The sequence below is a fragment of the Eretmochelys imbricata genome, chromosome 21, assembly GCF_965152235.1.
Source record: "Eretmochelys imbricata isolate rEreImb1 chromosome 21, rEreImb1.hap1, whole genome shotgun sequence".
In the NCBI taxonomy this organism is placed as follows: Eukaryota; Metazoa; Chordata; order Testudines; family Cheloniidae; genus Eretmochelys; species Eretmochelys imbricata.
This window is the reverse complement of record NC_135592.1, coordinates 16,230,669-16,242,778: the sequence shown is the minus strand read 5'-3', so window position 1 is coordinate 16,242,778 and position 12,110 is coordinate 16,230,669.

The window sequence follows — 12,110 nt, the reverse complement described above, 5'->3', positions numbered from 1 at the left end:
CAGCCCTCTGTGTAAAGGAGGGCATCCTAGTTGGCCACAGAGGAGGCTGAGCTGGTTATAGTGGAGACTGGGCCCTGCCAGGTTGAGATACAAGGGAGAGGAGCTGGGAAGACCAGGCGTTAGAGAGGGGAATGCGGGGACTTGGTCACTGAGGGAAGCTCGGGGGACACAGGCTTGGGAGAGCTTTAGGAAGGGCAGCTGGGGGCAAAAGCCCAGCAGGGAGCCTTGAGGAGGCGAGTTGTGGGTCTAGGCAGGGATGGGGGGTTGGTGTGAGATGGAGCATTTTGTGGGGAGAGGCTGGGAGGTTGGAGGGAGTGAAGGGGGGGTGTTGTTTGGTGTGAGGGGTGGGTGGAGTCCTGTGGGTGGTGGAAACAGCTGGTTGCAATTTCTGAACCAGAAAATTTTCCCCTGGAAAAAATGGTTTTGTTGAAAATGATTTTTTCTCCCCACAGGAAAATGTTTTGGTTAAAAAAAACCTGCCAATGGAAAATTTTGAAACAAAACAATTTTAAGAACAGAAAAAAATTTAAAATGTCCTTGTTTGCACTTTTCTGTTCTCCACTCTCTGACTTTTCAGATCATCAGCTCTGGGAAAATCACCAAGTGGCAAAAGGAAAATGCAACTGTCACTCTGCGGCTTGTCTGACTTGGCCAAAGTAGAAATTTTGAAAAGCTACAGAGTAAGCAAAGAAAAAAAGAGGGGTGGGGAGAACCCCAATTCTCACCATTATTCATTTTATTGCAGTGAGTGGCACAAATGAAAAACGGGAGAGCCAAGAGGGGGAAAGGAAACTTCAAAAATTTTTGGGAAAAAAAAAAAAAAATGGAAAATGTTCAGTTTCAAACCCTTGGAAATGGAAACAACCTAAGGTGTAATTTAGTGCAAAAGGCTGTGTAGACGCTCTTCTTTTGGTGTAAGTAGGCTTACTGTGGTTTAAGTAGTCTAACTGAAATAAGACGCTCTTAAACCGGAATAAGAGTGGGCAAACAGGCAGAGTTAATAGATGCTTGTGTTTTAAGACCCGAAGAGACCATTCTAATCCGCTAGCCTGAGCTCCTGCATGGCACAGCCCGGAGAATCCCCTCTAGTGATTGCTGCACCAGGCCTGCACCTTGAGCGAGACTGACCAGACCGATGTGTGTTCTGGAACGAGTCATTGTGCAGATTTTTATCCTGTGTATAAGTCTTTGTATGTTATGGGTAAAATAAGTTGTCACTTTTAGGAGAAATGATGATTTAATATCCATAGCTACTCAGGACACCACACAAAAGCAACAAATTATGTGTTCTAAATGCTTGCAATATGTTTTATTTCACAGCAAAGAGGCAAATTTTGCATCCATACAGCAATGTGTAAATATGCCGTACCCTGCCTGGCTAACCAAACACAGACTGATGTGGTGATTTCATAACATGTTTTCAGTGGGAAAAGTCACCCACCTTGTCTCTTACAGTAGTCTGTTTTATGTGAGACAGTTGGGAAAATCATTGTTTTGCAGCCCAATTAAAAAAAAAAAGTGGTAACTCATGTCTGAAACACCAGGTCATGCTTGTACTGTTACCTGATATACTTGCATTTGAAGAAAAGAAAAACTTTAAGCTTACTGTAGTTTAATACTTAAAAATACATTAAAAGGATTTCAGGAAGTGGCTGTGACTTAGCCCATAAAATATTTGACATTCATAGCACATTGAGTTTTTTATCTTCAAGCCCTTAGCACTTTGATTAAAATTTCTACAGTCCTTTGATTTTTCAGAAGAGCTCACCCCTTGATTTCAACTGGGATCGTGTGCTGCTCAGCACCTCTGAAAACCTGACCTGAATTAATCTTACTGTTTCCAAAGCAGACAATTATGCTGCACTTTGCTTAGATTGTTCAAAGGTTTAGTGGAACAAAAGCTTTCAAGGCGATGCTTTGAAGAAGGTTTCAGAGTAACAGCCATGTTAGTCTGTATTCGCAAAAAGAAAAGGAGTACTTGTGGCACTTTAGAGACTAACCAATTTATTTGAGCATGAGCTTTCGTGAGCTACAGCTCATGCTCAAATAAATTGGTTAGTCTCTAAAGTGCCACAAGTACTCCTTTTCGCTTTGAAGAAGAAAGATGATCTGCAGAAAATCAGCCCTCCAAACTGACTTTAGAAACGTCAAAGAATTAAGTTAATCTCAGACTTGTCCAGTGTCGTCACTGGTATTTACTGAAATAACGATGAACAGGAGACTGGTGCATCAGGTTCCCATAAAAAAATTGTTTGGACTTATCACAGGCTGTCATCTCCCAAGGGGAGAGGGCAAGAGGGAGATTAGGTCAGTGAGAGGGAGAAAGTGAGAGCACAGAGAGCAGCAGCAAAGGCTCATAGTGATCGAATCTGCTATTTGATATCCGAGTTTAGACTGGAAAGGCAACTCCTGCAAGCAGCAGCTTTCACAGCATCCTGGGGAGGAAGGGAATCAAGGAGACGACAGAACTGTAGGAGGAAGACACATACACAGGTGAGTTCTAAGCACTCAGTGCAGAATGAACTGTGATTCCTTGCATATGGTAGGAACAATTGATCTGAGTCACTCCTGGTTGCCTTGACATTGCACAAAAGATAATTGGTGGTGGGTTCTGCTAACCTCCTCTTCACACCAAGGGAGAAAAGTCATGGACTCCTAAATACCCTTTGTAAAGCCACTAAGTTCAAAAAGGTTTCTAGGATGCAAGTCAGCTGCAATGGGCATGTGGTTGGGAGTGATTCTTAACCTACTCAGTTATTTCTGGGGTGGGTGCTGGGGTAACGTTCTGGTTTTATTCCTCTGTTAGGATGCTGATTAAAGATGGACTTTGCTGGGGAAATACAAATTGCAGGAGTGGGACTTAAAATCCCAGTGACTGGATTCTTCTGTCACATTTCTGCTCATAGCAGCTACTGGCTTTGTTTGGGCCAGGCCAAGTTCAATCAAGGCAGCCCTAGAAAGATGTAGAAAATACCATGCAACCCAAAATGAAGGGAAAGAGAACAAAGGGGACTTCACTGTAGATTAACTGGATTTCAGGTGATTTTCTGCAGCATTTGTTTCAGCCATGGACTCTTAACATGGTGGGGTGGGAAGGTTACAATGCAGCCTCTCAGACAAGGATTTTATTGCATATTTTGTTGTTGGGAAAGATCCTTAGCTGGAGTTGTTTTTGATATGCTAAACTGGGGGGTAGGTCAGGGAGGTGTGGTGGTAGTTGAAAAGGTTTCTGTTAGTGCATTGAAAAATATGGGGGAAAAGCACAGTCCTTGAAATCAGGAATTCTGTATTACACCTGGATTTTATGCCGCATTATTTTAATAACAGCATTGTTTTATTAACCCCATGGGTGCCTGGCAGTAGTGCATGCAGCGTGGCTGGGACCGCCTATTGCCCTGATGCTAATTTTAGCTAGAGTAAGAAGACATCTGACAAAGAGCAAGGACCATATAGGGCCATACAGGACCAGTGGTGCTGGGTGCATTTTCCATGCCCATTAAGGTGCAGGATGGGTTAAAATGTCACTTTCTTTACCATGCCTGGGAGAAAGGGAAGGGCGGCTCTGACAGTGAGTCAGGGTTTCATTAATTACATTGCTGATTTCATTAATTACATCCTTAAGGAAGGAAAGGGTAAGCACGATCCAATGCTGGCCAGCCAGGAGTGGTCAGGGACTGGGCATTAGTCAAAGTGCAGCAATCACAGGGGTATGAGTGCCAGACTGATAAGCAGCCAGTGCCCCATCTAAATCATGGATGGAGTTGACAAATATCCCCCGTCAGTTGTAGATGAAAACAAATTAGTGTTGAACGAGAGAATTCCAGGGATTCTATACATCATAGAAAGGACAGGGGCTAATTTACAGCATGAGAACTGGGTACTGCTACTCCTTGCAGTCACTAGGCCTGATTCTAACCTTCTCATACTGAGCAGCAGCTTAATCAGTTGATAGCAGCCGGACTAATCATGGCACTATGATGAGGTCAGAATCTGGCCCATTGCTGGTGAAAGTGCCAGACTGAGAATCAAATTATCTAACCTTGGTGCCTTCAATTAGGCCCCTAAATCCATATTCAGACATCTGAATTCCAGACCTAATATTCAGAGGGTCTGAGCATCCTCCACTGAAGTCAATGGGAGCTGCAGGTAGTTGGCATCTCTGCAAATCATCCATAATATTTAGACACCTAAATAAGAGACTGAAGGGGTCTAATTTTAGGCACCCAGCTTTGAAAATGTTGGCCTGAAGTCCTCTGTCCACAAACTGAGTATAGAATGAAGACCCTACAGGGTAAGCGCCCTCAAACCCCACACCCTATACAACGTTCTCAAAAGCATCTGTGTAGATGAAAGTAAAGTTCAGTCTGCATGGCTAGTTCAGTCCTTAGCCTCTGCAATGAGACTACCAACAAGGTCACTAACTTACGCAAAGGACACTTATCCAGCCGGAATGGGATTGAGACCATTGGTTAATGATCACAAGGGAAAATGACTGTCATTACCCAAGCATTACTGGATTTGAGCTGGTGACACAGAAGAAACCTATCCTAGTCTTAGTGCCTATAGTGTTCTTTAGCCTAGAGTGATATAGTTCTAATATTTGTGTCTCAAAGATATTAGAAATGGAAAAAAATACTGAGAAGGACAACAAAAATGATTTATGGTATGGAACAGCTTCCCTATGAGGAGAGAATAAAAACACTGGGACTATTCAGTTTGGAAAAGACAACTAAGGAGGGAAATATGATTGAGGTCTACAAAATCATGACTGGTGTGGAGAAGGTGAATAGGGAAGTGTTATTTACCCCTTCAGATAACACAAGAACCAGGGGTCACCCAATGAAATAAATAGGCATCTGGTTTAAAACAAACAAAAGGAAGTACTTCACACAACACATAAGAATGGCCGTAATGGGTCAAACCAAAGGTCTATCTAGCCCAGTATCCTGTCTTCCGACCGTGGCTAATGCCAGGTGCCCCAGAGGGAATGATCAGAACAGGGAATCATCAAGTGATTCATCCCCTGTTGCCCATTCTCAGCTTGAGGCAAACAGAGGCTAAGGACTGATAATAGCCTTATTATGGTTAATAGCCCATCAAAATTCCTTCCCCACTCTGAACTCTAGGGTACCGATGTGGGGACCTGCAGGAAAACCTCCTAAGCTTACTTTTACCAGCTTAGGTTAAAACTTCCAAGGTACAAACTATTTTACCTTTTGCCCTTGGACTTTATTGCTGCCACCACCAAGCGTCTAACAAATATATAACTGGGAAAGAGCCTGCTTGGAAATGTCTTCCCCCCCAAAAAAATCCTCCCCAAACCCTACACCCCCTTTCCTGGGGAAGGCTTGATAAAAATCCTCACCAATTTGCATAGGTGAACATGGACCCAAACCCTTGGATCTTAAGAACAATGAAAAAGCAATCAGGTTCTTAAAAGAAGAATTTTAATTGAAGAAAAAAATAAAAGAATCACCTCTGTAAAATCAGGATGGTAAATACCTTACAGGGTAATCAGATTCAAAACAGAGAGAATCCCTCTAGGCAAAACCTTAAGTTACAAAAAGACAAAAACAGGAATATCCATTCCATTCAGCACAGCTTATTTTATCAGCCATTTAAACAAAACAGAATCTAATCCATCTCTAGCTAGCTTACTTACTAAGTTCTAAGACTCCATTCCTGTTCTGTTCCCGGCAAAAGCATCACACAGACAGAGAGAACCCTTTGTTTCTCCCCCCTCTCCAGCTTTGAAAGTATCTTGTCTTCTCATTGCTCATTTTGGTCAGGTACCAGTGAGGTTATCCTAGCTTCTTAACCCTTTACAGGTGAAAGGGTTTTTCCTCTGGCCAGGAGGGATTTAAAGGTGTTTACCCTTCCCTTTATATTTATGACATAGGTCCATCAATGGCTATCTTCCATGAATTTATCTAGCTTTTTTTGAATGCTGTTATAGTCTTGGCCTTCACAACATCCTCAGGCAAGGAGTTCCACAGATTACTGTATTTATGGAGTTCTAATCATTGTAGTGTCTGGGTAGATTTTGAGGGTGGGATATTGAAAGTGATCTAGGGGATTTGGACACCCAGTTCCTATTCATTGTTTATCCAAATGTCTTAGGTGGCTTTGTAGATCCCACCCTAAATGTTTTTTCAGTCCTTCCTGGTGTAACATTGTCTTCTAGCACAGTAATCCAGAGATGAATATGGCCCTGTCTGTCACCAGAGAAGCACAGCCCAAATGCTTGGTCCCACTCAGCCAAGGCAGGGGTCATGAGAGAAGGTCATGCACCTAGCCTCATGTTCGATGGACAGGGCTGTGAGCCAGGCAAAAAAAGTGTCAGTTCCTAGCATCTATGCATCACTTCTAGCAACCCTCTCTGGGCAGTCCAGGTGCGCTGTTGCAATGTTCTGGAAGGAATCCGGTCTGGCCTTCATCAGACACAGCTGGTGGATTCAAGATGCGCTCTTGCAAGGGAAAGGAGTTAAAGGCTAAATAGAGGATGCAGAAGAATCTCACCTCTAATTAAAATGTTCCATTAAATGTAATCCTGAGATGATGCAGGGGAGGAGATGCTCTCTTGGGGCAGTTGTTTTCCCTTGTCCTCTTTCACTCACTTCTCGCTGTGGTGGGGGCACTTGCTCCTATGGAGAATGCATCCTCTCCTCATTTAAACCCTGACCGCTGCTGAATGCGCCAGACACCACCCTGACATTTTGTGGCATTTCAGTGGCATGCCAGCAGCTCAGCTGCAAGGGTTAACAAGACTGGGCGGGGGCGGGTGGTGGAAAACAAGCTGTGAAATGGAAGAAGGTCAGTCTCTTGGAGGGTTTTGCTGCATCACAGATGGTTTTAAATTATCAGCCCATCTGCAGAAGATGTTGTCTCCATTCCTTCCCCCAAAAGGAAGGCTGGAAATTGACACTTCCTATCAACTGTCTGACTAAATGAAAGAGCCCCCTGGTAGTTCAAGCAGAATCCCTACCATAACTCATAATGAGAGTTTGGAATACATAACAGCAGCAGGACCCTTTTCAACTGGAATTATACTATTTATGGGAGGCGCATCTACCGGCAAAGTAAAAACCTGTTAGTCTGGATGCTAGGAACCTCTTCGTTCCTCTGGCTCTACCCGTGCTAAATAGAAGTGATTACCTCCACTGGGTAAGGCAGCTGAATTCCAGCAACGGGTAAAAGCCCTTTAGAGAGGAAATATGGGCCGGAGTTAAGGAAAGCTAACCAACTTCCACAGCTTACATGAACAATCATGGTCTGTGGAAGGGGCTTGTGTGGCATCAGACGTTATTAAAGGGCTTTCATGCTAAGGGTAAAAGCAGCAGATGAACATAGAAAAGTAGCGAGGCTGCCAATATCCACTGATACTGAAAGCCAAAGAGACTATGACTGGCCAATAAAAAGGTATAGAAAGGGGTCATGGAAGTGGCTGGTGGAACACAGCCTTAATTCCCAAGGGATAAACAGGATAGATTTTCCAGCAGCATATACAGGGCCTGATCCTCTTCTCACATATCCTGGTGTAACTCCACTGTCCTGGATGGAGTTACTCCCAATTTATACCATTGTACGTGCAGAATCAGGTCCATAAAGTCTGAAAACTGGCAGCCTTTCGTCCCACCAACTGGGAAAATAATGTCCTCATTTTCTTCTTTGTCCCCATTTTTTTCCTATATTGGAAGCCAGGGAGACACAAATACTGTCAGCAGACACAGCTAATGCTCATGGCTAAATAGAGGGCATGAGGGAAGAATTATGCTAGGATTTCATGGTCACATTTTCCATTTTAAAATGTCTTTTCAAAATAATTTGGGGAAAGTGCTGATCTCTGGCCGTGGGGGTGGGTTGGGGGGGAACCACCTCTGTTTACCCCAGAAGAGGTGCTGCTGAGGCACCAGCAGGGCAAATGTCTCTGCCAGGGTGCCTCACCCCTGCCTTGAAGAAAACCCCATCTGGAAGCTGAAGGAAAGGTTGCAGTTCACGTCCCTTTCAGTCTTTGGTCTCTACTGTGTGAGTATCAGCTGAAGTGGTGGATTTTTGTCATGTGCTCCCTTCCCCACTGTACTAGAGCCGGACTCACCTCACGGCACCTCCTGCGGCTCTGCGGGAATTAGCGTGTCAGCCTCTGGAACGCCCTCTGCCGATCCGCCTTACCACTGGGCCTGGTCCCTCCCAGCACCCGGTGCCTCCGCCCACTGGGGTGCTGCCCCCTGGCAGTAAACCCCAACAATCCCTTCAGGTCTCCCCTCCCCGGGGAACCCCTACCCCCACCTCAGCCTTGGCTACTACCAGTCATCGCTTAGCCCTGCTCCCCAGGGCAGACTGCAGTGTATCAACCACTCATCACCGGCAAGTGGGGTGGGACCTGCTGCCCCCTTGCAACCCCAATACCTAATAGGCCCTAATCTAGGCCTCACAACCTGGGGGTTTCCAGGCCAGAGCGCCCTTGCTCCCAAGGCCTTTCCCCCTCAGCCCTGCCCCAATCTAGGTATTCCCTTAGGTCCCTGCAGCCAGGCCCTTCCCTCTCTGATCACAAAGAGAGACTGGCTAAACTTCAGCCTAGCAGCCCCTTCATAGGCCCAGCTGCAGCCTGATTGGGGTGTGGCCCAGCTGCGGCCTTTTCCCCAATCAGCCTAGCTTTTCTTGCCCTCAGCCCTGGCTCCCTCCCAGGGCTGGTTTTAAGCCCCACAGGGCAGGAGTGGGTAACCTTTACGTATGTCCGGGTGGAGGAGGATCAGCCGTGCCACTCCCGGTTGGACCGCATTTCTTTTTCGCGTTTCCATCTGGCACGAGCCCACGCTGCCGGTGTCCGGCCAGCCCCTTTCTCGGATCACCACTTGGTGACCGTGACAGCCCCTCTCAGTTCGGAGAGGCCAGGGTCGGCCTATTGGCATTTTAACAACAGCTTGCTGGAGTACGTGGGCTTTGTGGCGTCCTTCCAGGAGTTTTGGCTGGCCTGGCGGGGGCAGCGGCGTGCCTTTCCCTCGGTGAGGCAGTGGAGGGATGTGGGGAAGGTGTGCACACGGCTCTTCTGCCGCCACTACACCTGGGGCACCACGCGGCAGAGGGATGGGGTGATAGGGCAGTTGGAGTGGGAGGTCTTAGAGCTAGAGAGGTGTCTGGCCTCCAGCCCCGAGGATCCACCCCTCCGTGCAGCGTACCGGGAAGAGCTCCGGGCCCTGGAGGACCATCGAGCCCAGGGTGCTTTTGTTCGATCCCGCATCTGTCTCCTTCGGGAGATGGATTGCGGCTCCCGCTTCTTCTATGCCCTGGAAAAAAGGAGAGGGGCCAAAAAGCACGTCACCTGCCTCCTGGCAGAGGACCATACCCTCCTCACGGATCCGGAGGAGATGCGTGGAAGGGCCAGGGCCTTCTATGACCGACGCTGAAGCCTGCAGGGTGCTCTGGACTGAACTCCCGACGGTCAGTGTGGGCGACCAAGGCCGTCTGGAGCTGCCTGTCTCTCTGGCCGAGCTCTCGGAAGCCCTCCGCTGCATCCCCACCAATAAATCTCCGGGCATGGACGGGCTGACCGTGGAGTTCTACCGGGTGTTCTGGGACGTCCTCGGCCTGGACCTTGTCATCGTCTGGGCCGAGTCCTTGCAAAGTAGGGTCCTCCCTTTCTTGTGCAGGTGAGCCATGCTCGCCTTATTGCCGAAGAAGGGGGACCTCCACGACCTACGGAATTGGCGTCCCGTCTTGCTCCTCAGCACGGACTACAAGGTCGTAGCGAAGGCCATCTCGCTGCGGCTGGGGTCCATGCTGGAGGACGTGGTCCATCCTGACAGACCTACACCGTCCTGGGCCAGACTATATATGATAACTTGTATTTGGTCCGGGACCTCTTGGAGCTGGGGTGTAGGGATGGTCTGTCGTTTGCAGTGATGTTGGACAATCTCCCGGAGGACGTCCATGGCAGCTGGGCTCTGCTCGGTCCCCGAGCAGTCCCGTTCCTTGAGGGTGGCGTTAAAGTCCCCACCCAGGACCAGGCACTCACGAAGATCCAAGGAGCCGAGGAAGGTGGATGCCTGCTGATAAAAACGCAGCTGCTCCGGGCCCAATGTTGGGGCATAGACGTTAATGAGGTTGACCACGAGCCCCTCCATGTGGACCCGGAGGTGCAGCAGGCGGCCTGGCACAGCCTCAGCGACCCCCAGCACCTCGGGCTGTAGTCGGGAGAGAACAGGGTCGCCACTCCAGCAGTACGAACTGTGAGATGGCTAAAGTAGACCCTGTCCTCCCACTCCAGCTACCAGCTGTCTTCGGCAGCCGTATCCATATGGGTCTCCTGCAGGAGAACCACAGAGTACCCCCACTCCCAAAGGAAGGAGAGCACCTGGCACCTGGCCATCCTACAGCCCTGGGTGTTCAGTGTTGCAAAGATGATAGGTGCCAGGAGGGCTGGGGGGGATCCTCGCCGTCAGGGATGCTCTCGGCCCCCAGTGGGCCGCGCAGCAAACCGTGACCTACCCCGAAGGTGAGCAAGGAGTCACGGAAGCCACGGGCCCGGTGGTAAGCCGCAGAGCCTGCTTCCTGGTCCTTTTACCCTCCCCATGTGGGCCCTCATGGCCCAGAGGATTTGAAGAAAATCCCCCCAACGCTGGACAGCGAGCTGCACCTTATTACGGGAGCCACAAATGTCTTGTAGAAACTCCCACAGCTCTTCTCGCAGCGATGGGGGGGTGGGGTCACTGGCCCCTGGTTGTCCTCTGGTGGGGCCCCTGGCACAGCCCTGTGGCCCATCGAGACGGACAGGCAAGGGGCAGACCCTTGACGTGGCATCTGATGGGCCGGCACCACATGGCCTGCCTCAGACCCCAGCTCAATGGGGGGCGGCGGAGGGAAGATAGCAGCCCCTAGTGGGTTGGGACAGGGAAACACAAAGGCCGCTCCCTGGGGGTCACCCTCCGGAAAAGGGAAGGAGACGGCCTCAGGGGCGGCAATGGCATCATAGGAGGTGGAGGGGATAGAGACAGGGTCAAGAGTAGGGGCAGGGAGAGGGACAGAGGCGGGATCCTGGGCCCCAGTAACCAGGCCGCTGGGAGGTGACTCCCCTTGGTCTGGCTCAGGGGTCTGAGGGACAGGGAGGGGGTCCCCAGTGATGCCGGGCCCAGGCTCAATAGCAGGTGCAATAGCCATGGCATCAGGAGGTGGGCAAGTTTCAGTGGGGCCCCCACCCAGGAAGGAAGTCGGTTGCCCCATGCCAACAGGAGATACCCCTGGTAACTCAGGTCCTGGCCGCAAGGCACTGGCCATCGCCTCAACAGGCTCGGCAGCCATCAGCGGAGCACCACCTGCGACCAGGCAGATTGAAGAGTCCAGGGGACCCTTGGAGGCGGGAGCAGAAGCAGTGGTTATGGGGAGGGGGCATGGGGAAGGGGGGGCCAGGGTGAGGTTGCTCAGGTTGAGGCCCGCTGGCAGAGGGTCATCCTTCCCCTGGGTGACCAGGGTCAGACCCAGGGCCTCGATCTCCTCATAGATGGAGGGGAGATCGCCTTCCACCACCCCGGGGCCCTCCCCGCCAGCACCCGGGGTGACGCTCGCTTTGGAGCTCGCAGGGGTTTCAGATGTTAAGGGGGCAGAGGCCTCCGTGGGGAGGGACCCCGACGGAGGGGTGGTGTTCCCCTCCGGTGCCGCCACGTCTTCCCCAGCTGGCACCGGTGGATGGAACGTGGCCGTGGGCAGGGTGGAAAGCTCGGCATCGGTGCCCCCCCTTCCTGGTTTCCCTCCGCATCGGATGGCAGGAGCAGAGCTCGAGCCTTCCGCTTTCCCCGCTTTCCCTGTACTAGGGTCCAGCCCTCTGTGGCATCGTCTGTGGGCTGAGTAACAGGGGTTGGGTCTGGGGGCAGGGATGATGACTTGGGGACCCGGGAAGGGAACGGTGGGGCAGCACGACGGGGGGCAGATTCCCCCTGGGGCAGGCCCTCTCCCACGCCCGGCGATACTCCCACTGCACCGTCCAATATGGGCCCCGCCAGAGTGCATGCAGCAGAGGCAGGGCTCTCCCGCCTCTCTGGGCACACTGTGAGGAGTACCCCTTGGGCCTGAGCGGGAGCAGTGGTGGACTGAGAAGGAGGGTGGCTCTGGGGTGCCGA